Below are 27,431 nucleotides of genomic sequence, written 5' to 3'. Positions count from 1 at the left end.
GGTCTGCCAGAGTTTCCTGGCTATCTTCATGACATTGTCATGTACTGGCAAGGTGGCCCGTGAGGGTCCCAGAGAGCTCGAGGGCCCAAAAAGGGGGTCCTCCTCCTCGGACATGAGCTTAAACTCCATGCCTAAGTTTTCAGCCACTCTCTTTAGGAGGTCTTGATGAGCCCTAAAGTCAAACAGGGGCCCCTTACGATCCCTGGCTGCTGCCTCATCAGGCGATGAGGAGGAAGAGAAGGGTAGGGGCGCAGTGGAGGGTCCCTCCCCTGGGTCCGAATCCTCCGACCCTTGCTCCTGAACCTTAGGTGCAGGAGGTACGGGGGGAGCCACCGCCGACTGCAGCGACACTGAGCCCTGGGGCATAGTGGCATTCCAAGGCCCCCAGTACGGCCACTGCCAAGGCCCTTGGGTCCATCCTGGGGCCTGCAGGGAAGGCTGCTGCAGCTGCACAGCCTTCCTGTCCCCCGAGCCCGCCGTGCGTCGTCTATGTCGCCGACGTGTGGAGCGGTCGGGCGAGGACGACGTGGACCGGTGCCGACGTCGGCGGTGCCGGCAATACGAGGAAGTCGAGGATGATGACGACGACGTAGCCGACCAGCCTCTGCGGTGAGAGGACTTGCGGTACCGCTTCCCTCCCCGGGACCGAGAGCGGTACCGATGACGGCGACGTAGAGGAGAGTCCCGTCGCCCCGATGTTGGCGTCGGGCCAACCGGTGCCGGGCCCATCATCGGTGCGGCCCCTATCGGTGCGGCCCCCATCGGTGCCGGGCCTAACGGTGCCTGGACCATCGGTGCCGGAGCCATCGGTGCCGGAGCCATCGGTGTCTCTGGGCCTTTCGAGACCGACGGTGACCGGGAGCGGTGCCGAGACGGGCTCCGTGCCGAAGAGTGCGAGCCCGAGTTTCGGTCCCTGCTGGCATTGGAGCTGGACACACGGCTCCGGCGACGGACTCGGGACCGCCCACGGTGCCGCGGTGCCGAGTCGCTCGACGACCTAGAGTTGGAGCTCGGAGGGGAGCCGACGCTCTCCACCCTCCGTGACCGTCTGGAAGGAGACTTGGATTGGGAACGTCTCCAACCACCGAGACCACCCAGCACGGGTTTGCCTCGAGACGCAGGTCCCTTGTCCCTCGGCCGAGGGGGGGACGGAGGCATAGGCATGGCCATAAGGGCCCGTGCCGCGGTAAATGCCTCCGGCGTCGACGGCCCTTGTGGGTGCACTCCCCCACCCCCAGGAGTCGGGGGAGGCAACCCGCGCGGAGACCCCGGTGCCGGAGTAACCTCTACGGCCCGTGACTGGGGCGTCTCCGTGCTCCCGCCGCCCTGCGAGGGCCGGGGGGAGATCTCCGGTGCGGCCGAGGGCCGTGCCGACTTCTTGGGACCCTTGGAGGCCTTCTGCGGTGCCGAAAGCGGTGCCGGTGGGGGGGCGCTCCGCACTGACGACACACTCGGTGCCGACGGAGACCGGGACGGTTCAGAGGCTGGACGGAGCGCCGACTCCATAAGTATTGCCTTTAGCCTCGCGTCCCTCTCCTTTTGGGTGCGAGGCTTAAAGGACTTGCAGATTCTGCACTTGTCTCGACGGTGTTCTTCCCCAAGGCACCGGAGACAACGGTCATGCGGGTCACTGATCGGAAAGGCTTTGGTGCACAAGACACAGTTCTTAAAGCCAGTGGAGCCCGGCATGACTCCAGAAGGAGGAACCCCGTTCGGGGTTCAGACTTAACACTAAACTATAAACTAACTAACTCTATAAACACTATAAACAACAACTTTGAAAAACAGTCAAACAACTAGGGAATGAGCTACTTGCACGCAGCAAGAGGCGATAGTTCCAGCAACCGTCACAGGCGGAAAGAAGGGACTGGGGACCCGCGGTGCCAGCAGTGCCCTTTATACCGCGATATGAGCGCGGCACTCCAGGGGGCGCCTGAGCTGGCCCTGCGGGGCTTGCTAGGGAAAAAGTTCCGGGAATCTGTGCACGGGGCGCGCACACACCTACATTGGAATGCATATGAGCAATCACTCGAAGATAGAACATTATAATACTCTAAAATGACCTTCTGCATAACTCAGAATAGAGGATTCCACCCAGTAATTCCTGCATCAAGACTCCTAACTTCTAGCTGAGTTACAGCATGTCTTTTAGCAAGATGTCCAATCTTGATTTCAAGCCTTTGAATGATGAAGAATCCATCACAGCCCTTGATAGGTTGTTCCAATGGCCAATTACCCTCACTGTTTAAAAAAAAATAGTGTGCCTTATTTCAAGTCTCAATGTGTCTATTTTCAGCTTCCAGCCATTGGATCTCATTGTGCTAGATTAAAGAGAATCGACTCTTAGCAATCTCTGGATTCTGTATTCTAGGAACAATCTGTCAATATACACACACACATGAAAACAGGCTTCTGATGGAAAACGTCAGGTCACCTTTACCATCGGTGTCACTGCCACCTCCGTCTACACGCTGAAAGAAGTAGGATTTGGGGTATGTCTAGGCTTCATTGTAAACCCAGGTCTGTGGGATCTGGGCACGTCAATACTGCAATAAAAAAAACCCACAGCACCGAGTCTGAAAGCCTGGGTCAGCTGACTTGGGCTGGGCTGTAATTTCATAGCCCCACAACCGGAGCCCCTGCCAGATGACTCAGGGCAGCCACGCATATGCCATGGGTCTTGTATTGCAGTGTAGACCTACGCCGTCTTTCCAAGCCTGCATTTGCGTTTCCACACATTGGAGCTGGGTCTCGCAGCCATGCTAGCACGTCCATACTGCACTGCGCAGACCTTCTGACTCAGGTCTGCAGTTTGAGCTACCCCCACACTCCGAAAGGACGGCGCTTGGCCCCAAATCTCAGTGGGACTTAGGCTTTGGCCCACCCCCATAGCAGAGTCCTAGGACTTGTGTCCTGAGAGCTGGCTGACCCAAATCCGACTGATTTGCGTGCGGTTTGGGGCTCAACTCGGACTCAAGAGAGTTGAGTTTAAATTTCCAGCACTGATGCAGACTTCTGTATGACTCGGGCAAGTCACTTAACCTCCACATCTGAGTTCCTCATATGCAGAGCAGGGACAACAACACTCCTTTCCTCTCACCGTTTGTCTGGTCTGTTTATTTGGCAGCAGGGACTGTCTCTTGCTATGTGAGAGTTCAGTGCCTGACACAACAGGGCCCGTGGCGGGGGGCATCTAAGAGCTGCCATAGCAAGAACAAACACGGCAGGTCCATTCATAAAGATGATGTACTTGACCCCAATGGGCTCCTATTCTGAATCCAGTCCCCTGGGTAACCTCAACTTCCATGATGCAGGCAGCTCAATTTGAAAATGTCCTCCTGATGACCCCGACCAGTTGTGCGCGTGGGGCTGTACATATGTGGCAGCCCTACCTTGTTACGTGGCACTTCTGGTATGGTTTGTTGGGTTCTAGCTGATCACTTTCATAGAATCCTAGGAGAGGAGGGTTGGAAGAGACGTCAGGAGGTCTCTAGCCCAACCCCCTGCTCAGACCAGGACCAACTCCAACTAAATCAGCTAAACTTGGTGGTGGTCTGACAAAGAATTCTTTTGACTTGTATAACAACAGCATCCAAAGATCTCAAAGCTCTTTAAAAACAGAGTTATACCAGGGATGAATTTGGGCCAGCATTTTCAATCTTGGATGACTAAGGTTAGGGCCAGCCCAGCCCATTGCCCTCCCTTGCCTTTCTGACACTCTGCTCTTCAAGGGTACATCTATACTTCAATCACAAGGTGTGACTGCAACTTGAGCCGACACCCCCCCACTAGCTTTAATCTAGCCCGCTTCGGACCTAGAACAATGAAGCCATGACCGCATGAGCTTCAGCACAGACTGTAGCCATCTGCTTGGAACTCTGGGTAACTACTTGGAACAGAGTAAAACTAGACTGCTGTGGTTTCACTCCTCCAGAACCCGCGCTAGCTAGATTAGCTGCAATCACACCCTGGATTGTATAGGCATTCCCTCAGAGGCACAAGCCGATCCCTTTCTGCTCTGCCTTTCCTGGGCTCAGCTTCCAGATCCTGCAGCTGTTCTCCACCTACAGCTCTGGGCAGAAAAAGGCCCCTGAAATTTTGCACAACCAAATTATAATTCTCAGCAGGTTTTTTTCGGGTTTTTTTTTGTTTTGTCGGTGGATGGAAGGGAAAGACAAACGTCTCAGTTATATTGACACTTTATGTAAAGCTGACCAAGATTTTTTTCATCTAAACCTTTTGACTGAAATGAACGTTTGTTTGGCTGAAAGCTTTCCAGGGTTTGGTGAAAAAATTAACTTTGTGGTTTCAGCGAAACAGGAAAAATTCAGATACATTTTGAATGGAACAAATTTTTCATTTTATTTGAATTTTTTCATGGAAAACACATAGCCTTTTCCAGCCGGCTGTACTTGTATTTGGTAAAACATGCAGTGAAACTTATTTTAGTCACAGCCAAACGTCTGAATTTTCCCTCCAATAAGGGACTCTCGCTGGAAGTTTTTCTTTGCTCGAGAGAGGCTGTATGATCCATGGACTGGGTCATTGGTCTGGCATTTGGGGACCTCAGTTCTGTTCCCTGTTCTGCCACTGCCCTGATATGTAACCTTGGGCACGTCTCTTATTTCTTTCCCTTCTCACTCATTGTGTATCTTTGTCTATTTAGATTGGAAGCTCCTCGGGGCAGGGGCTGTGTTAGGTGTTTGTATAGTGCCTAGTGCCATGGGGCCCTCTAGATGCGATTGTAACACAGATAATATTCTGATAGGTTACCTTGCTGTGAGTGGCAAAGCCTCCTTCCTCATATAAACAGAGAACAACACAGCTTCATAAGACCCTGCAGCCTCCACCCCTGCCAAAGTGAGGAGGCAGCTGGAGTCTTTTACACTTATCCACCCTGCCAAAAGCAGCCTCAAATAAAGCCCAGCTTCGTGTGACAGAGCAGTGTCACAACTCCCCATTCCACGCAGCTCAGCTAAGGGGGGAAATAAGCCAGCATCCAGCCAAAAGACACAGGGAGCAGCAAAGGATTGGCCCTGGCCCTCCTTTTATTTCCTCTCTGTCAGGTTATTGCCACGCTCGGCAGGTGGTCCCCACTCCCCAATGTTTACCAAAGGATTAGGGCATGTGAATTGGAAACTGCTTCTAAACAGGCGTGACATGGCTGGCCCGGCTTTGGAATGGAGGCCAAGTGGATACCAGCCCTGCAGCCTGCTGTCTCGGAGCTCACAAAGACTCACTGTTTTGCCGTCTCTCTCACACACAAGCTCCAACCATTGTTCTCTTGCGAATGGCTGCTCGATCACCTAGATCCCTATCGGAGTTTTCTTTACTCGCCCAAGTAGTAAGGAAAAACTTCCTGATGGAACAGACTGCCCCGGGAGGTCTTGGAAGCTTCTTCACTGGAGGTTTTCAAAAGGGAGGCTGGGCAGACACAACAAATCCTACCTCTTGGCAGGGGGTTAGACTAGATGACCCTGGTGGTCCCTTCTAACCCTGTCATTCCATGATTCTGGTCCCACTGACTGCAATGTGAGAGTATGGGACAAGGTGCACTGGCGTGACTCCATTGACTTCCTTGGGCCTTGGCTCAGATCCTTGCACTGGAGTAACAAACTCCATTGACTTTGTCGGAGAGAGGATGGATGGTGGGATCGCTGGGACGTGATCCTAGGATGTGGGAGACCAGCGTTCAGTTCCTTCCTCTGCCCCAGACTTCCTGTGTGGCCTTCCGTAAATCGCTTAGTCTCTCTGTGCCTGAGTTCCCCAGCAGTAAAATGGGGCTATAATTCCTACCTCATGGGGTTCTCTTTGAGGATAAGTACATTACCGATTGGGAGGTGACGCTGGGAGCCACAGCAATCATTTGGAGAAATAGACAGCAGATTTACCCCAGAAGATCAGAATGTGGCCCTTTTATGTTCCATCAGAAGGTCCTCTATACCTAAATACTACAGTTTTCTCCCCATCAAGTATGCATCTCAAGTATGCAAACAACCACACGTTTGCTCACGACAGGTACTTGGCTACGTACGCCACATTGTGCAAAGGTGCATAGCAACTGCACCATGCTGGAGCACCTTTGAACTAGGTGCTGTAACAAAGAGAGAGTCCCTGCCCCATTGAATCATAGAATCATAGAGTTGGAAGGGACCTCAGGAGGTGTCTAGTCCAACCCCCTGCTCAAAGCAGGACTAACCTCAGCTAAATCATCCCAGCCAGGGCTTTGTCAAGCCGCAGCTTAAAAACCTCCAAAGATGGAGATTCCACCACCTCCCTAGGTAACCCATTCCAGTGTTTCACCACCCTCCTAGCGAAAAACTTTTTCCTAATGTCCATCCTAGACCTCCCCCACTGCAACATGAGACCGTTGCTCCTTGTCCTGTCATCTGCCACTACTGAGAACAGCCTAGCTCCATCCTCCCTGGAACCCCCTTTCAGGTAGTTAAAGGCTGCTATCAAATCCCCCCTCATTCTTCTCTTTTGTAGACTAAACAAGCCTAGTTCTCTCAGCCTCTCCTCAGAAGTCTAACAATGAGCTTACAATCCAAGTATAAGATGAGACAACAGATGGATACGACGGACAGATGGAGCACAAGGCAACAGGAAGAGCGTTACAATTCGTATACTAAGGCCTTGTTTATACTAGCCCTTATGCCAGCAAAACTTTTGTCACTCAGGGGTGTGAAAAAACCACTGCCTGGAGCGACATACGTTTTGCCAGCACAAGCTCTCGTATGGACCGCACTATGTCAGCGGGAGACACTCTCCCACTGACATAGCTACTGCCGCTTGGTTAGGTGGTTTTATCGTGTAGGTGGGAGATCTCCCTCGTTTACGATGACACAGCTGTATACAGCTGTGTCCCTGTAAGTTTTAAGTGTAGACTAGCCCTAAGAAAAGGTTGCAGCCCATCAACTGCCTAATCAACGTCAAGTGGTGATATAAATGCAACCATCAGCATACCCAGAATGCCTAGCACAAGGAGACCCTGAACGTGATTGATGTCCGTAGGTGCTGTTCTAACTGAGAAATAAATAAATAAATAGCTGTCTCTCTGGACGGCCTATGCTTTTAGCCTACACAGCACCAATAAAGAAGTGTTCCAGAAAAGTTCCCCAAGACCGAAAAATTCGGACAGGGGTGGGGGGCAAAGTTGTGTCAACATTCCTGCTGCCATCTCTCTGCTTCCCAACGGGGCATTAGCAGGTTGGTCCCATCCCAGAGGGGCCAGGAGGACAGTCCTATCCCAGGGAGTGTGGGGGGCGGTGGGCAGGTGGAGAAGGGGTGTGTCTCACCAACAGCCAGCTGGCTTGGGCAGGGATCTGAGCCCAGATGTCTCCATACTCAGCTTCAGCCAAAGCCGCTGCTATTGCTTCCTGTCCAGCTGACAGAGAAGGGGACAGTTGTGTCAAGACAGTAATTAGATGTTCCGGCCTGGCCCATCTCACAGCAGACCCAGAGGAGACATGGCCTCGGTGCCATCACCTCAAGGAGCTCTGAAAAGCATGGGGGAACCGCCCCCAACCCATAGCAAACAACACCCCGGCCTAGTACTTTGGTATTGGAACTGCTCTTTGTTCCAACAAATTCTGCCCAGAGTCCAACTCGGGTAACGTACAACTTGTCAGATGGGAACAGGATGATGGGCCATCTAGTCCGGTTTCTGACCATAGCTGGTGACGGATGCTTCAGAGGAAGAGATACGCTCCTCAAAATGTTCAGTGCTGCTTCCTTGGGAGGAATTCCTCACGGCCTCACTTTATGCCCCAGATAGTCTTTGTCAGACTACCTGAACCTGTCCTCCTGCGTGTAAGTGTCACCTACACAACTTGAGTTTTATTGCAAGTCTGATTGGATGGGCCCAGTCCTGCGAGGTGTCTCTCATTTTCAGATTCTCTTGATTCCAAAGGGAGTTGGGAGGTATTCAACAGCATAGGCCTGTTTGCATCCTGCATAACATATTCCTCCTCTCTGTGTCTAAATGTGTCTATTGGAATGACTCTGTTATCTGTGCAGCTGGGAGGTAGGAAGGGGAGTACAGGCCAAACAATCCCTATTGCTTCATTTTCAAATGTTTCAAAGCCACTGATCAGATGCCCCAGATGGTGCTAAATGGCCATGAATGACTATTAAACAGTGGACTATTGTTGTGCTCATTGAGTAAGATAATTGCGATGGCCCTGAACTAATTAATTTCTACAAAAAGCACTGAATCATGGTCTTTTGGCAGCGCTGGTGAGAAGGACTTGAATACAGCCTCTTTTGGATTTACATACACATACATGCAGGATTCTCATCGCTGGGCAGCATTCTTTTGTACCAGCTCTGACGTCTGCAAAGTGACCTACTCAAAAGTAAGAACCAGCGGGGGAAGCCATTGTGTGCTGCTGTTAACACTTCAGCAGGGTTTCATTCTCTGAGGTCACCTCATCCAAAAATACCTCCAAACTTGTTCTAAAATCCTTCACTTGTTTATAATACACACATGCACTGGGTCACATCGGCAGCTGGTGCAAATCTACATAGCTCCATTGATTCAGTCAGTTTAAACCAACTGAGGATCAGACCATACAGATATAATATAATCCGGTGTGTATAAAAATATGCAGAGAAAATTCAAAGGAGGAGGCATCTTTATGGGTAATAGCCAAGTCACAGTGCCATATGATGCTTTTCTAACTATTTTTGATATAATCTATTTATGGTACATATAGGGCACCAGTCTCCATTCTGTCATGAAACAGACCCTCATTGAATCTCAGCTGGCCCATAATTCACCCCACAGAAACAATAATCCAGTTTCAAGCCCTCTGTGGCAAGCAGATGTGCAGTGGCTGTGGCAGAAGGTCAAGAGGCGTATATCCAGGCCTTTTAAAGAATTGTCTGAGGTTAGAACTGATCATCACCCAATGCATCAAAAGAACCCTCTGCAAGTCCCATTTAACAATGGGAGGCCCCATTAGCTTACATGGTGCAGCCTATATTATGTTTTGATATTAGGGCTGGTAAAAAGTTTTCCATCAAACCTTTTTCAAATAGAAGATTTGGTTTTCAAATTAAATAATTTTGTCATGGAAAGTATCTGTTATCTTCCCCTTAATTTTTTTTTTTAAGCAGAAACCCCAAATTATTTTGGTTTTTGGCAGTTTTCCAGCTGAAACTATTTGGGGTTTGGGGTTTTCAGCTTTTTTTGTCAAAAAGTTGAAATTTTCTCCCAGAAAAATAAAATAAAAAATTCCAATCAGCTCCACTAGATAATATGGTGAGGAGCACACTAAATTAGATACAATTCTCAACTCATCTAAAGATATAGCAGAAACAAAAAAGGTCCAGAGACAGGTAAAAGAGATGATTAAAGTTATAGAAAGATTTCCATATGAGGAGAGACTGAAAAGATTAGGACTGTGTAGTTTAAAGAGGAGGTAAACAAGAGAAGACATGAAAGAGGTCTGTAAAATAATGAATGTACTACAGAAGATGCTCCTGTTTGACATTTGTCACAATATAACAAGGAACATACAATGAAAGTGACAGGCAAAAAATTTTAAATCATTAAAGGGGAATATATCATTATACAACACATGGACTGTGGAACTCCCTACCACAAGATACAACTGAAGCCAAGAGCATGATTTAAAAGCATTCAGCATTTCTTCGGATAATGAGAACAAAAACCCTTCGGGCATAAGCAAATCACTAAATGATGGGGGTTAGGAAGAAGTTTTGCTGATGGGCAAGTTACTCTGTAAATGGTTACTACAAGGTTACATGCACATTCCTCTGAAACACCTGGCACTGACAAGACACCAGAGCAGATGATCTGATCTGGTCTGGCCTGGCAATTCCTCTGTTCCTACTAAGAAATTTCACTTGGGGCTTAAGACTCAAATGTCCAACATGGTCACTAGACTCTGCGGCCAAGCTGGGAATAGAACTGAGATCTCCTGAGTCTGACACATGTAGCTAATTCACAGAACGAGTCTGCTCCTGTTGGAACGATGGCACCTCCACCCCCCCAGGGCTGCTCTAACAACCTCTTGAGGCAGTGGCTCATTACTGAGCGAGGGACGACTTCCATACAAGGGCCCTGCTCCAATATTGATGTGGCCCAAGCCTGCGAGATTGGAGCAGAAGGGGCTACTCACGATGGCTCTTGAAATTGTACTGTAAAAATGATCAATCTGTCTAGTGTCAGCTTTCCCAACGCTCCAGATGAGAAATTAGAGCCAAATGAAATGATCTGAGAGGCAATGGCTTTCTATTAATTCCTGAATCTTGGGGGAGGAGAACTTCATGTAGATTAAGGTGCAAATAGATATTTTTCACGACTAAAAAACAGCTCCAATAGAAACAGCCAGGGAAAAAGGCATACCTCACAAATTTCTAAAAAGAATAGTGTTTGGAGAGCTGGAATAACATGGATCTGATGTAAAAGAAATGACTGCCTGTAGTTTGGCCAAAATCTCTGGTTGCAGTATAGTGGCTGTACACCAACCCTGGACCAATGTGGATAACAGGAAAGGTTAGACTGGCTATTCTAATCACCAAGACAATTTACCTCTATTCTCTGCTGTCACTCCTGATTATTTCAGTTCGGATCATGGAGAATACTGCCTGCACCTTGTTGGAACTTTGCTTGCTATGATTTAGCACAGTACAACTTTATTTAGTTTTAGTTCCATTTGGTCCTTCTAGACGACCAGCTGTTCGTTTCTGTCTTGTGAGGAAGCAAATACTTGGCCAAACAATTTTAAAACAAAAATGTGGAAGCAAGTGGCTCAGGGAATTATAAGAGTCTTTTAATCCTAGATCTAGTTCACGTCCAGCCAGACAGAAAGTCTCCATCTCATGGCTATTGAGTGACCTGTGGGAAATGTGTGTAGTGATTTGAAGGTCAGTTTCCACTAGCTGGATGTCCAGATTCTTTGGTACTCTTGATTGTCTCAGGGTATGTCTATGCTGCAACTGGAGGTGTAATTTCTCATTTGAGTAGACTCACCCATGCTAGGGATGTGTCTATACTACAGAGACTATACCAGCATAGCTATGCTGACATAGCCCAGGGGTGTAAATGCAGCCTTCACCAACAGAAGAGTATTTTCTCTTGGTGTAGGAACACCACCTCCCCTAACAAAGTTAGCTATGTCGATGGAAGCACTCTTCCATCAACATAGCTGTCTCTCCACTCAGGGTTATGTCGACATAGCTACGTCGGTCGGGGTGTGGTTTTTTCATACTCCTGGCCAATGTAGCTATGCCTATATAAAACTTTTCAGGATAAATCCGATCTAGAACTGTTCTATGCAGACTGCTAAAAATAGCAATATAGCTGTGGCAGCAGGGAGGGCTAGCCACCCTGAGTGCAATCTTGTCTGAAACCCTCGGTACATAGTCAGGGCAGCTCGCCTGTCCCATCGCCCACACCTAAGCCAGTGCACTAGCTTAGTGGGGGTATGTCTCCTCACGCTGGAAATCACAGCTCCAGCTCCCCAGTGGGGAGGCCAAACACTGAACTGGCATGGAGTCTCGGCTGCTCTATCCCTGCAGTCTGGGGTTGAGGCACGTTGATAGGGAAAGAGAGGAAGTTTGCACTGCTGCCTCTGCTCTACCTATTCAGCAGATAAATTGAGGCCTTTAGCTTCAAAGGCTGTCAACTCACCACTAACCACACACAAATTAAGGGGGAGGTGAAGAGTCTTTAAATTCAGTTGCCCACATGGTAGGATAGTCAATATACTGTTATTATTTCAGCGAGCCACAAAAAATTGGAAACAAAAAAAAATTCCTAATTTTAGAGTGCTTGACTTTTCAGGTTAAATAACATTCTTATAATGCAGTGTGTTGGACTGAGTTTTCTAGTCTGTTGTGTTTTAGCAGCACAGCACAGATTGCTATTACATGCGCTACAGGACTAGCTAGATTAGGTGCTGGCAGAGGAAGGCTGTGATCCAGAGTCGCCAAGCTACTGAGGTCAGGTGTTAAGTCTGGTGTTTGGTCAGTAGAAGCCCAACCCAGTGGTCCCTGTCTCCCTTCAGGGAGTTCAGGGAGCCCCTGCTCCTGGGAAGGAAATAACTGATGGGGTCATGTGTTGGATCTGGGAGGTGGTCAGGGGACACCCAACTAATCTCTCATCCTCAACACCACTGGTACAGTTGCCGTAGCAGCTCCCAGCACAGTGTCTGCTGCTACAGCCAGGTAGCCCCAACTTTTTAGTGCTCATGTTCAGCTATTATAGTAGCCGGCCACCAAAATTTGACTGATAAATGCCCGCACGAGATGAGAAATGGAACTTTTAACAGTTTATATGTCAGCAAAACCCAACTCTGACAAAGAAAAGACATTTCTCAAGCCTGAGAGCTTTCTCCCTGCTGAGTTTCAAAGAACTTCTGCAAACAGTGAAGGTGTTAGAGCTTCTCCAAGAGGTCACAAGAAACTTTTCTTACAGAAAATGTTCATCTGAATCTAGGGGTTATTCCCACCTCCCCTATAAGACAGTACCGGTAATGTTGAAGTGCTGAGCTCAGGTTTCTAAAGAAAACACACCAAATTAGAAACAAATGACAATCCAAAGTGACACATCATGCCCCTGAAGAAAAGGCAATTTTGTTGGGCTACAGAAGGAAAATGAATGCTTTGATAAGGTGGGCAACACATCCAACACCCATATCAGCCAGAGAAGACCTGCAGAATCAAGCATTTGCTAAGGTATTCTACAATATGACTATCTGACCAATACTGTGTTTTGAGCCCATTAAAATGGATACATTTGGGAGTATTGAAGGAGTAATTAAAGAGGCACACTGAAAATTAGACAAAAACAAAAACAATTAAAGATCTAGAAAACATGACCAATGAGGGAAGATTGAAAAAATTGGGTTTGTTTAGTCTGGAGAAGAGAAGACAGAGGGGGGACATGATGACAATTTTCAAGTAAAATAAAAGGTTGTTACAAGAAGGAGAGAGAAAAATGTTCTCATTAACCTCTAGGGTGGTTTAGGTTGGACATTAGGAAAAATTTCCCAACTATCAGGGTAGTTAAGCACTGGAATAAATTAGTCTGGAAGGTTGTGGAATCTCCATCCCTTCCAGTCCCACAATTCTATGAAAAACTCCAAATATAGTTTGTAAAAAGCAAACAAAAATCTTCAGTTATCCAGAGAGGTTCACTGTGTGTAAAATTAGCAGCAATCTCCAGTGTTTAGCACACACCGGACCGCAACAACAGCTCAAGGAATTCCCTGCCATCAAATGAGCCACCTCTACAAGAGCCTTTCTCTCACCAGATAAGGCCCATCCAAATGTATTACACCAACCCCACCACCAACCTCTTCAATAGCTTTCACAGGCGACGCACTCTTGCGTGATGGGGAAGGGTTAGTGATATACTCAAAGGTAAAATTGCTAGAGCACTTGAAACCACAAGTTCAAATCCATAAAGGATCAAATGAGGCCTTCATTGTTGTGTAGATAAGTTGCATCTTAAGGAGTTTATTGTGAGATCTTTCTGGCAAGACCTTAAAAACCAAGGTACCCTCTAGACCAGTGGTTTTTAACACATGGTCCACGGATTGCTGGGGGTCTGCAGACTATGTCTAAGGGATCCATGAAAGGTTGTCATTACCACTGAACAGTGGTTTTTAACCCTGCGGGCCGCAGACTCCTGGAGGTCTGCAGACCACATCTAAGATTTTCAAAGGGCTGCACACTGCCATTCAAAATTTTTTAGGGGTCTGCAAATGAAAAGAGTTTGAAAACCACAGCTCTACACTGCAGCACCAGGAGGGTGATCCCATGCCCCCTTTTTTTGATAAAAAGTAGAAGTTTATTCTCAGAGCCTTGGCTTAAATGCCCCCTACCGCCTCCTGTGGGGCTTTCTTCTGCACTCTGGTTTCATGCCTGATGCCACCCTCCAACCCGGAAGTGGATGCCTTCTCGTGGCACTTGTGTGAGGGGACAGCAGACCCCTCACCAAAACCTTGTGGGTGTTAAGCTGGCCTCTCCCCACAGCCGCCGAAAGGAGAAGGGCTGAAGTAGGGTTGTTGGGATCCTGGGACCGATAGGGCCAATCAGAAGCAGCCAAACCCCAAGTCGGTTGTAGCTGGGCCAATCAGGGAGCCCCAGCTCAGGTCCTGGCCTCCGTGTGGGCTGGGGGAAGGATGCTGGGGGAGGAGCAGCGGCACCCCAGGGGCTGGAGGAGGCCCAGTGACATTTGTGGGAGACAGGGAATGGGGCTGAGGCCATGAGGTGGGCCAGGCCAGGGAGTGGGGCCTACGCCCCGGGAAGCAGCCAGGGCCAGTGGCCATGAGGGGAGTAGGGCCGGCCGGCAGGGCGGGGCTGTGAGGGACCATGAGGGGAGTGGGGCTGGTGGGTGGAGCCAGGGGCCGTGAGGGGGGCCCCTGAGGAGACAGGGGGGTCTGCAGGGAGTGGCCTGGAGGGATCCGAGACACCCGGCAAAGGGAATGAGAGACAGTCACAGAGATCCCAGCGAAGGGGAGCAGCAGGGAGGCCGAGCTGTGGGAGCCCCGTGACCCCCCATGCTGCCCTGCGACCAGCCGTGCAGGGGGCTGCGACTAGCCCCGGCCCAGGGAGCTCCCGGCAGCCCCTGCGTCCCGGGAGAGGCGGCGAGTCCCGTGGGGTAACTGCCGCCGGGGCCGTAGCTTGTCCAGTCCTGACGCAAAGACCTGCGTGAGCCGTGCTCAGCCCAGACAAAGGCAGCCCCGCCTTGCAACAGGTAGGGCAGTCTGGCACTCAGGGGAGGGCAGCTTTTTCTTTGTCTCGGTTTCTCTCCTTTTCAATTGACCTTTGACTATGGGGACGGGGGGAAGGGGGGAGCATCGCTCCCCCCAGAGTACTTGGGTGCATTCACCTGTTTGGGAGGTGGGCCTTCTTCATTCACTACAGCTCACTGGGGAACAACTTCTAGTGACCTTTGGAACAAGGGTCTCTGCTGTCGGTGGAGATTTGGGGCTTTCACAAAAAAGGTGGGGGGGGGGGGATCTGGACACTGCTGTGATAATTTGTGTATATCTCCAAGGGAAGCCATAACCTGCTGCCTGGGACATTATCCTTATCACACACCCCTTCTGGGACTATCAAACCAAAGTGGCCAGCTCACTACCACACAAAAGAGATTGTTGCTCTTTCAAGTGGGTTTCATAAGCATACATATAGAGTGAATAGTCTAGTATGTCTTTTCATTTGCGTGTAGGAAGTAGTGCAAGGGTTGCTTTTAGCATAATTTAAAACGCTTTAACTGCTTACTGTATTTTGAAACTTGCTAACAAGCTTTTTCTCAATTTTAAGTTGTTCCTAAGAAAGATAAATCCGTTTTATTTGATTAGGAGTTCTGTGTGTGTGCCTTTCTTAGCCGTTTAGTTCAAATAATAAAGCTGCTACGCTGTTAGGGGTATGTTACTTACTGAGAATCTATCTTGCAATCAGCACTCTGCCTCACAGACTGAAGTGGTGCAGGTGAGAGGAGCAACTGGGCAGGAGGTACCATGGCGAGAGGGCAAGGTGATTTGGAAGCTCCATTACCATAGTGTCCAGTGTTCAGGCTCAGTCCCGGGCTCTCACAAGCAATTGTGATGACCCTCAAGAGGAAGGGTAATTGGATTGCAGCCTTACACCCCATCCCAAAGTGTTCTGAGGACCCAGTAGGCAAGGCCCTGCTGGTGTAATCTTGCTAGGTAGATCAGGTGAAAGGAAGTCTCCCGAAATTACTGATGTCCCACCTTTTCCCACAGACGGGGAACCACGCCCAGCCTGTTCCTCTGGGTAACTGGGGGCGGTGAGAGATGGGCTGCTGCTTCTCATCCCACCGAGATAACTTAGGGTGACATAGGATCCCACTTTACCATACCTCTAGCCATAACCCAGTTACACTTGATTCTTTAGTTTGCAAAATACTTTAGGATCTTTGTGAATGAAAGGCACGAGAGTAAGCTACAAATACAATCACAGTCGCAGAACCACTCGAAAGGCAGGGCTGATTCTTCAAGAACAGGAACTCATATCCCTGACAGACAAAACACTCACATCTGACTCTGATCAAATGAATTTAGTCTAGCAGAAATCACCAAGTTTTACAAATTACGCAGATATTTTTCACTTTGTTGCAAATTTCAAATAAATATTCTAATTAGCTGGCTAGTGTGTACCCTCTGCTGGATGGAATTAGAACTACACAAATGCATACGATAGGCCCTACACTACTGACAGGGATTCCCCTTCAGCTAAAGCGGTAGGGTGACAATCCCATAAATGGGATGACCCAGCTAATTATAGGCCTTTCAGTCTGACATTGATCTCAGGCAAGATAATAGAGAAACTAATGTGTGATTTGATTAATAAAAAAAGGAGGTAATATAATTAATGCCAATCAACATGGATTTGTGGAAAATATAGGCAATCGTGGATCCATTGGATCATGGTGTATGCGTAAAAGATCTAGTCAGATGCCTGATGAATCCACTTATGGCTGACAAGCCCAATTTGGGAGTGACACAGCTTGTTACAAATTTCACAGATCCAAGTGTTGTCTGAGTTGGAGTCCAAGATTACAGCATGCTGCTTTCTTCTTTCCCGTTTTGCTTCTGTCCTCTGAATCAAATCTGAGCTATACCCAGTGCCAGATATTCCCTCCAGATTGGATGGGATTCTGTGCGCTCCTCCACGCTTTCTACATTGATGTTGAACGACTTCATATAATTTTTGCACACATTGTGGTACAACCATAAAGGCCGACCCCGCTTTCTAGAGCCATCTCAAATCTCTCTGTACAAAGTATTCTTTGGGATACAGTCTCCCATTCTACTGACATGACCAAGCCATCGCAATCTCCTCTTCTTGATAGTAGTTTCTTAGTTTGTCAGGCCTGCATGCTCCAACACCTCTGTGTTTAGTATTTTGTCTTTCCACTTTATTTTCAGGATCTTGAGCAGGCATGTCATGTGGAAGCTGTTCAGTCTCCTGATGTGCCTAGCATATGTAGTCCACGTTTCTGAACCATAAAGAAGGGATGACAGCACATAAGTCTTGTAGATTTGCATCTTCACCTTCGTCGATAGTTTGCTGTTATTCCATGCATGTTTCTATAATAGCCCAAAATTCTTAGCTGCTTTTCCAATTCTGTTAGTCAGTTCAGTCTGAAGGTCAAGATTCCTGTTGATCGTTGAAACCAAGTAGCAACAGCTGTCGACAATTATAAGAGATTTACTCTCCAGAGTGATATTAAGCATTGGTTCTTCTCCCCCTTGGTACATGGCTACTGTCTTCTTGAAATTAATTGTCAGCTCAAAACTCTTGCATGACACATAAAATCTACCCAAGAGATTTTGCAGGGAAGATTCATTGTTAGCAACCAAGGCCCGCATCATCTGCAAACAGGAAATCTCTCAGAACTAACTCTTTCATCTTGGTTTTCACTCTAAACCTTGCGATGTTGAACAAGCCTCTATCTAATCTGGTTTGAAGATAAATGCCATCACTGCTGTCCTTAAATTCATGAAAAAGCAGGAATGAAAAGTAGATGTTAAAGAACATGGGGGCTATGACACACCCCTCTTTCACTCGTTGTTGATGTCAAAGGCATTTAATTCCATGTTTTCATACATTACACTTGCCCTTGTGTCTTGATGTAATGAATGAATGATGTTCAGCGATCTGGGGGGACAACTCAGTTCTTCAGAACAAGAAAAAGGGCCTGTCTGTTGACCATATCAAAGGCCTTCATCAGATCAATGAAAGCTATGTACAGGGGCATTTGATTTTCTCTATGGAAAATAGAACCATCAAACTAACTTGATATCTTTTTGGATGAAATTACAAGTTTCATTAATAATGGTAATAGTACTGATGTAATATAATTAGATTTCTTTAAGGCTTGGCACTGCATGACATATTGATTAAAAAGCTAGAATACAAAATTAACTTAGCAGACATTAAATGGATTAAAAACTGGCTAAGTGATAGTTCTCAAAATGTAATCGCAAATGGGGAATCATTGAGCAGATATGTTTTTAGGGGATCTCTCAGGGATTGGTTCTTGGACATACACTATTTAATATTTTGAATCGATGACCTGAAAGAAAACATAAAATCATCACTGGTAAAGTTTGCAGATGACACGAAGATTGCAGGAGTGGTAAGTAAGGAAGAGGACAGGTCATTGATGCAAAGTGATCTGGATCACCCTGGGTGCAAGCAAACAATATGGCTAACTGTAAATAAAGGAACAAAGAATGTAGGCCATTCTTACAGGATGGGGGACTCTATCCTAGGAAGCAGTGACTCTGAAAATGATTTGGGATCATGGTGGATTATCAGGTGAACGTGATTTGGGGTTCCAAAGGGCTAATGTGATTCTTGGATGCATAAACAGGAATCTCAAGTAGGAGTAGAGAGATTATTTTAACTCTGTATTCAGCGCTGTTGCAACTGCTGCTGGCACAATTCAAGAAGGATCTTGATAAATTGGAGAGGGTCCAGAGAAGAGTCACGAAAATGATTAAAGGATTAGAAAACCTGCCGTATAGTAAATGAGCTCCTTGAGTCGATCTATTTAGTTAAAAAAAGAGAAAGTTAAGGGGTGACGATCACAATCTGTGAGCATCTACATGGGAAACAAGTATTTGGTAATGAGTTATTCAGTCTAGAACAAGTTTCAATGGCTGGGAGTTGAAGATAGACAAATTCAGCCTGGAAATGGGGTGTAAATTTTTAACAGTGAGGGAAATTCATGACCCACTGAAACAGCTTACCAAGAGTTGTGATGGATTCTCCATCACTGCCAAATTTTAAATCAAGACTGGATTTTTTTTAAAGATATGCTCTAGTTCAAACAGGAATTATTTGGGGGGAGTTCTGTGGCCTGTATTAGACAAGGAGTCAGATTAGATGACCACAATGGTCTCTTCTGGCCTTAGAAATTACAAAAACAACATGAGATAAATTCTACTGTTTGCTGTTGCCTTAAAATGTTGACTGGCAGTGATGTGCAGCGTAACATGACTTTACAGCTCCTGTAGGCTAATGGATTTATTGCAATATTTTATACTATGTAATAATGAAATATTTGTGTTATGGTAGTATAATCCCCCACTGGTGAGAGTATGCTAGGACCTGTGCCAATCTGCAGCATATATGAGTTATTACAGTCCCTCGCTACAAAGCTTTGGCTCAAGCTAGAGTAGTTCATGGTTTTAGTTCTAGAGAGACCCAGGGTTCAATCCTTGCCAAGAGGGGAACTGTCACAGTACAGTAGCACTTATAGACAGCAGCATACAAGGTTCTGTATGTAAAACACAGTACGACTGATCCCTGCCACAGGGCCCTGACAGTCTAAAGAGATAAGACACAAGGTTGGAGAAAGGAAGTGGCCTTATTTCCATTTTGCAGAAGGGGAATAAAGGTCCAAAGCAGTTATGGGGCTTCTCCACAGTCACACAGGAGGTACATGCGAGACCCAAGAAATGAACCCAAGGTCTTCTAAACCCTAGGTTAATTCCGTAACTGCAAGACCATTTTCCCCCCTGAACATCCCTCTCCATGAACTTTGATAGGCTTTTAAACGTCTTTTTCATCACACTGACTGACTTAGAATGAGAGATAGGCCTGACTCAAAATACCAAAATGTGAAGAGCTTGAATGATGAGGTGCTAGAAATCCAGATCTAGGTTTGAATTTTGTAGCAAGAAAAGATAAGGAATTAGTTAAAAGCAAAGCAGCAAATCCCTTTCATTCAGAGACACAGCTCCAGTGCTGGCTATTTTATTTATATTGATTGAAATCAAAAGGAGCAGCAGGTGCTCAGCAGCTCTGATGACTCTAGGTGTCTTAAATTGTGCACTCAAAAATTGAGACAGTCAGGCAGTAGCCATTTCAGAAAAAAGTTGGCCTTACGCTCTGTGTGCTACAGTTAACCCACCGGTGTAGGAAAGAAAAGGGGGCCTGATAATGACGCTTATCCACTTTTGTAACATGTTTTGGGATCTAGAATCAAAGGGTAGATGTTTTTTAGTACTCAAGATGCACACAGCTAACCTATACTTTCTCTATGCTGCCACAGTAGCCAGCTTATCTAAAGCACCTGGTGGGTAAATAACAACAAGAGCTGGGTGAAAGAGTCATAAAAAGGTTTCTAAAGACAAAATTTTCCTCAAAATTTGTACACAAAATACACAGAAGCCAATACCTGGGATTGTAGAGTGGGCAGAAAAAGAAGATCTTTCCTTCCATTTTGCTCTACTCTAAATAAAACAATACTACTAATCAATACATGAGGAATGTGGGATGGCTTCGGGGGGGACAGGTTCAGAGGACAGGTAGCCCATTCTGAAAACACTGTTTTAGGTACTGTTTGATAAGGTGATCATTATAAATATCACTTGCATTGCAGTAGCAAGCTCCACGCATGGGTTAGGCCCCCATTGTGCCAGGTGCTGTACAAACACAAAACAAAGAGACAATACTTGCCCCCAAAGAATTTATAATCTAAGTTGATCAAAGGCCTTTTAATATTGGGTGCCAATTATATTTAAAGATCAATCAATTACTTGCTAATCATTGTGAGCATGCGCCAGTTTGTGTAGGAACAAGAAGGGGAAAATGTAACAGTGACAGAGCAAAAGTACTTACCTTTTAGATACAGCAGGTTGCAAAATGGCTACTTTAAAACCTCCAGATGCTGATATGTGCCAGATTTAAAGGGCCAATCCGTAGAAAGGCATGCTGGGAAAAAATTCCTATAAGACAAAAACCCAACCAATCGGCCAGGTTATTTAAGGCTAGGTTGTAAATAAGCAAGAGACTGGTAAAGAGACTGTTTCTGTGTTTTACATACTATGACAATCATTATAATCAATTATTAAGGATACGATTCTGTCATGGAGGTCATGGATTCTGTGATTTTCCAGGATGTCCATGACTTCTTCAGGGGCAGGGCTGGAGCAGCTGTCAGCTCTGGGGATACTAGAGCAGCCACTGCTCCAACAGCTGACCGATGGCCAGCTCCAGGGCCACCAAACAGCTGATCGGCAGCCAGCCCCAAGGTCGCTGAACAGCTGATCTGCAGCCAGCACTGAGTTCCCCAGAGGAGCAGCCTGGGTTGGGTCAGCCCCCACGGGGCTGTAGCAGCAGCAATCAGCCCCGGGCACAGGAGCAGTGGCAGGGCTGGAGCAGCTGCAAGCACCAGCAGCTCTGTTTGTCCCCCCTTTCCCAGGTTTTTTTTAGTAAAAGTGAGGGAGAGGTCACAGGCTTTTCTGAATTTTTGTTTATTGCCCACGACCTGTCCATCACTTTGACTAAAAATACCTGTGGCAGAATTTTAACGTTATCAGTGGCCAGTGGCCCATCCTACACACTGTAGGATGTTTCTCCAGGAGAGATCAAAGGCAGATTGGCTTTCTGTGCCATTGATCTTGCGTATGTGCTAAGTAGCTAGCTAGAGAAATGATGTCCCAAGGTTGCCCATGTGACATCAATCAGCATTGAATTCACTTGTGTAGTCAAGAGAGAAACGGAGGGTCTCCAGAAATGGTCAATGTTCAAGGTGACACTGCATGTTAGCTTCAAAAGATTGTATCTAACCTGTGGCCCATTAGCTATTCGGAGCATCGCTGAAGCAATGGAGATAAAACCCACGACCTCTTGCTGTAAAGGCATTGACTCCTTAACACTTGAGCTGATGTAGAATTGCCATTAACTGCTGGAACTGCACGTTATACAACAGGGATTCTTGCCCTACAGCTCATGAACAGGGGTCAGAGGATCACAACCAGGATGTCCATATCATATTGCTACGAGAGTGGGGGTCCCGTTATGGAAGAAGGTTGCACATGGAAAAGATGGAGAACCCCCGTAGCCTATGACATACACATACAGTTGTAGAGTTTTGACTCCATCCGATAGAGGGCAGAGCTATGCATATTCTCTAGCCCGTTCATTTGAATATTTATTTATTAAAATAGTATCCCATTAGCTAGTGAAACATTAGCTAGTTGTTTAGAAACAGAAAGGCCGCCTGTACTGTACAATAAAGTATAGGCAGTGCAAAGGGGCCAAGTGGGGAGAAACAGAGCTGATCCGTGTACTCTTCCAGGTGCACTTTGTTACCCTACTGGTGCAGCGAGGTAATTCCCTGCATTAGATTTCCATTTTACAGCTGCCTGGTGCCAAGTGATTAGCTGTCAGGATTGCTGCTAAAAATCAATAATAGACGTCACGTTGGGTTTTTTCAATTGTGTAAGTGCAGCGTGAGCCGGGGCACAAGATAACCGGCCAATTGTTAAGTAGCAAACGATAGCGCTTTACAGGGGTGGACACAAGTCCATGATTCATGTGTGCCCTGCAGCACAGCCTCCCTGGCCTGAGTCACCATGGCAGACCGGTGGGAACGGCAGCCAGAGGGAAAGCGTTTTACTGTTCAATATAAAATGTATGGGCTGCAATAAAAGGAGAACTAAAACACATCCTAGAGGCTGGTGTAAAGACAGAAGAAATCTGGCAGCAGCCCTGTAAGGATCCAAATGCAGGTTTCTGATCGCAGGAGACACACAGGCCACTGAGAAAGCGCTACGCAGGTTCGAGGTAGTCAGCCATGCAATGAAGCTAGAAAATAAATGAAGCTCCACCCATGAGAGAACATGGGCTAGTCACAACGTCAGTTACATAGTGCAAATGTCATCATCAAATGTCTTCATGGACCGTCTTTTTGTTCTGTGTTTGTTCAATGCCTAGCACAAGGAGGTCCTGGTCCATAACTGGGGCGGCAATAAACATAGTAATAGGGAGTTGTTAGTACTGTTATACAGGGCGTTGGTCAAATCTCATCTGTAATACTGTGTGCAGTTCTGGTCTCCCATGTTTCAGAAAGAAGAATTCAAACTGGAACAGGTGCAGAGAAGGGCTACTAGGATGATCCGCGGAATGGAAAACCTGCCTTATGAGAGGAGACTCAAAGAGCTTGGCTTGTTTAGCCTAACCAAAAGAAGGCTGAGGGGAGATATGATTGCTCTTTATAAATACATCAGAGGGATAAATACCAGGGAGGGAGAGGAATTATTTAAGTTCAGCGCCAGTGTGGACACAAGAACTAATGAATATAAACTGACCATCAGGAATTTTAGACTAGAAATTAGACGAAGGTTTCTAACCATCAAAGGAGTGAAGTTCTGGAACAGCCTTCCAAAGGGAGCAGTGGGGGCAAGAAACCTAGCTGGCTTCAAGACTAAGCTTGATAAATTTATGCAGGGGATGGTGATGGGACAGCCTAATTTGGCAATTAATTGATCTTTGACTACTAGCGGAAAATATGTGCAAAAGCCTGTGATGGGATGTTAGGTGTGGTGGGTTCTGAGTTACTACAGAGCATTCTTTCTGGGTGTCTGGCTGGTGAGTCTTGCCCACATGCTCAGGGTTTAGCTGATCACCATATTTGGGTTTGGGAAAGAATTTCCTCCCAGGGCAGATTGGCATAGATCCTGGGGGGTTTTCGCCTTCCTCTTTAGCATGGGGCATGGGTCACTTGCTGTTGGATTCTCTGTACCTTGAAGTCTTTAAATTATTATTTGAGGACTTCAATAACTCAGTCTTAGGTTAGAGGGTCTATCACAGGAGTGGGTGGGTGAAGTTTTGTGGCCTGCATTGTGCAGGAGATCAGACTAGGTGATCATAATGGTCCCTTCTGACCTTATAGTCTATGAGTCTATCATATAATAATAATTAATAATGAATCACTCTGTCTGTTTCCATGACATATACCAGGCAGGGCATTGTATTTCCATGGAATGTACCATACAGTGACACTGAATTTCTGTGCAACACTCCATGCAGGTGTATGGTATATGAAGAGTGACTGAAAAGATTGGGACTTGTGACAAGGGGCTTGGAAGACTTGGCAGCTTAGTGGTTAGACTGCTTGGTTTTCATCCCCCTGCTTGGTCAAGAAGCCTCAGTCTTTAAGGCCAGGGAGGGTAGGGGAACCTGGGTCTCCCTCTCCACCTGGTCTCAGCTCAGGGCCCTGTGTGCATCAACCCTTGAACAGGAGATGGCACTCCTAGCAGGGAGTCTAAATCCACTGCCCTGGGTTACTTCCTACCAGTGTCTGTTCAGTTTGGGGTGTGGCAGCTCTAGTCCCATTCAGTGGGTGGCGTGCGTCCCGTAGTGCCCTCTCGTGGATCTCGGGCCGTGCCCTGCCGTGGTCCCAGGCTCCTTTGGGTGGGACAGCTGCAAGCTGGTGGGACCAAGCCACCCAGCCTCAATGCTTGAGGCTTCTATGTCTCCTCCACAGTCTCCCGGATTTGGGGAGGCAGTGCTGACTCTCAGGCGCTGCCTTGGCCAGCGGGCTAGTGTTCCTTCCCCTCGGGTATGGAGGCAGCTAACTCCCGCCTCTGCCCGTCAGCCCTGAACTGAGCCCGGCTCTCCCCTTTTCACCCTCCTCCAGACCTGGCATTGGCTGCAGGTGTAGCGGGGCAGGGCTAGCTGGGCCAAAGACTCTCTTTAACCCCTGCTGTGCTGGTGGGCCGTTTCTCTGCTTCATCACAGGACTGTTTAGTTAAGAGAGGGGATAAATAAGAAGAGAAAATAATGAGCGGGATAGAGAAGGTAAACCATGTGCTTCTATTTAGCCTTTCTTATAATACAAGAATAAATGGGCACCAACTGACATTGAAAGGCAGGAAATTTAAAATGGATAAAAGGCAATATTTTGCTGCACAATACTTAACTAACCTGGGGAACTCACCACTGCATGCTCTCAATGAAGGCAAAAGCTTAGCAGGATTCTGAAAAGGATTTGGCATTTATACAGATAAAGAGAATCCACAGTTATACTAGACACGATACAATATTTTTGTTTAGAACGGATATAAAGCCTCATGCTTGGTGGGATAAACTAGCCACTAAACGATGGAGGTTAGGAAGAAATTTCCTCTATGGACACATTATTTTATAATTTTTCACTACAGGGTTTCCTTACAAATTTCCTGCGGAGTACCGGTCACTGTCAGAGACACAAGACCAGAGGGACCATTGTTTTGGTCTGGTCTGGCAATTCCTATGTTCCTATTCTATCTCCATGGGACACACCAGACGGTGGCATTGTAGTTCCATGGATTGAAGCATGTGTTTAGACTTTAAATAGCAATATCTGAAAATACGGGCTTCTGGAACAGAGTGTGGTGAGTTTTGGATCTGCTGAGTGTGGTAGAATATGTTATGACCTGGTGTTTGCAAGGCACTTTCAGTGTGTTTTGCTCTGTACCCTGCTCAGCTACGGCTTTGTACCTCATGCACGGCCATGCGTAAAATGTAATACTGTCCTGAACTAATGAAGGCTATCCCAATAAGGAGAAATAGCACTCTGCTTCTCAGGTCCAGAATTCAGTAAGATACTGTGTGGCAGCCCTGGAAATGAAATGAAATGAAATCTCATTTAGATCAGACAGTGAAATGCTTGTGCTGACTTTCCACTAGCAACAAGACTATACCTGGGAATCAAATGGGGAGCCCAGTTTTGAGATGTCAGCTCCTATGGAAAATACATCTAAACTGGCATTTACCTGGGTATCAATTACTTAAGTGTCAAATCTGAGAGTTAGATTAGATTTACTAGTAAGGAGCAATCCTCACACAGAGTTGTCGGTTCCCTGTCCCGGGGCCTCAGCCTCACACGCAGCTCATGGCAAACATGATCTTTACTTAGCCCTGGTCTACACTACAAATGTGTGTCAGTAAAACTACATCACTCAGGGGTGCGGAAAACCCAAGTGACAGTTATACTGACCAAATTCCAGGTGAAGACAGCACTGTGTTGACAGGAGGGCTTCTCCCACCGACACAGCTACAGCCTGTTGAGGAGATGAAGTACCTACACCAATGGCAGAAGCTCTTCTGTCGGCATAGGTAGCATCTCCACTAAGCACTACGGTGACACAGCTGCACCGGTGCAGCACTATAAGTGTAAACAGCCCCTTAACCTGCTTGGTGCATCCCCAAAGCTCACAGTTTTAACACGCAGGGTAATTAACCCTAGGGACAAGTTGCCTAGGAATGGGGTGAATGCTCTATCACTTTGAATCCTTTACATCAAGCTTGGATGTCTTTCTAAAAGAGACATGCTATCTTAACACACGTTAATGAGCTTGAGGCAGAACCACTGGGTGAAATGGCCTGGGTGATGCAGGAGGTTAGTCTAGATTATCACAATGCTCCCTTCTGGCCTTGGAATCTGTGAATCTCAGCTGTTCTTCCTGAGGGTCTGCCTTCACTTCAGGGTTAGCTGGACTTTGATTTGTAATCCCCTTCCTGTCCACAAACTAAACCCCCTCACCTGAGTTTGGGGCTTTCTACCCAGACTAGCTGGCCTGGCTGGAGGATGGATTATTATTGGTTGCTGGTTTCACTCAGCCTGGTAATCTGCCCACTTTGGAGGGAGGACACAGGCTAAACCAGTGGTTCCCAACTTTTTTGACTCGAGGGCCACAGTTATCATTTTTACAGCCCGTTAGGGCCACCGGATTGTGCCAGTGGCTCCCCTCGCTGGTCTCTGTAGCCAGGTGGACAGTGGCTCCCTTCTGTAGCCAGGTGGACAGGAGATTAGCGCTACCCTCCCTCTGGCTCCAGCAGGGCCCCCAGTGCCTATGGACCCAGGTGGAGTGCTTTGGCTTGCTTCCTGCTACGGCCAGGGGGAAGGGAGCGTCTTGTAGCCTCACAGCAACATGCTCTGCCTGGGTCCTGAGGCAGCAGCTCCCTTCTGCAGCCAGTGGGAGGGGAGCGGTGGGCCACTTTGAAAGATTCCACAGGCCACTTAGCCCCTGGGCCATGGGTTGGGAACCACTGGGCTAAACCATTCGAGGGCTGATAGTCCTCCTATTCCTTCCCACAATGCGCCCCAGGTGCCCAAAAGGACAGGCAAATTCTCCCGCCATTCACTGGGAAAGACTCAGAGAGCGGCTCAGCGTACTGCACCATATGGATCCATGGCATGTGCCCCCAGAAGTCCTAGGTACACTCGTGGACCGGTGCAGCACCAGTGAGGCTGCAGTAACTCGGGTGGGGATTTGCAGTGTGTCTGCTCACGCTGGACCAGGCTGATCCGGGTGCTCAGAGCCAGGTGCTGCTCACCCATGCCAACTCTGCAGGGAAGACGTACTCCGACTCTCTAGCTCCCAGAATGGCTGAAAGGCTAATAAATCTGTGATGCTTAGTGTCCTCGCAAAGGGCCTCCAAACCCCTGTAACTTTGGGCACATTGAGATCTGGATCTGAATTCAGATCCCAAGCGTGTGGAAACACCACAGAATCATAGAAATGTAGAGCTAGAAAGGGACCTTAAGAAGTCATTAAGTCCAGCCCCGTGTGCTGTAGCAGGAGCAAGGATTGACCAAGGATCACTGCTGGCGCTGAAAAGAGGTGACGGAAATCCGTGGG

Source organism: Emydura macquarii, unplaced genomic scaffold (genome assembly GCF_026122565.2).
Source record: "Emydura macquarii macquarii isolate MOO-44397 ecotype Brisbane River unplaced genomic scaffold, CSIRO-AGI_Emac_v2 contig_3328, whole genome shotgun sequence".
Taxonomy (NCBI): Eukaryota; Metazoa; Chordata; order Testudines; family Chelidae; genus Emydura; species Emydura macquarii.
This window is presented reverse-complemented; position numbering follows the sequence as displayed.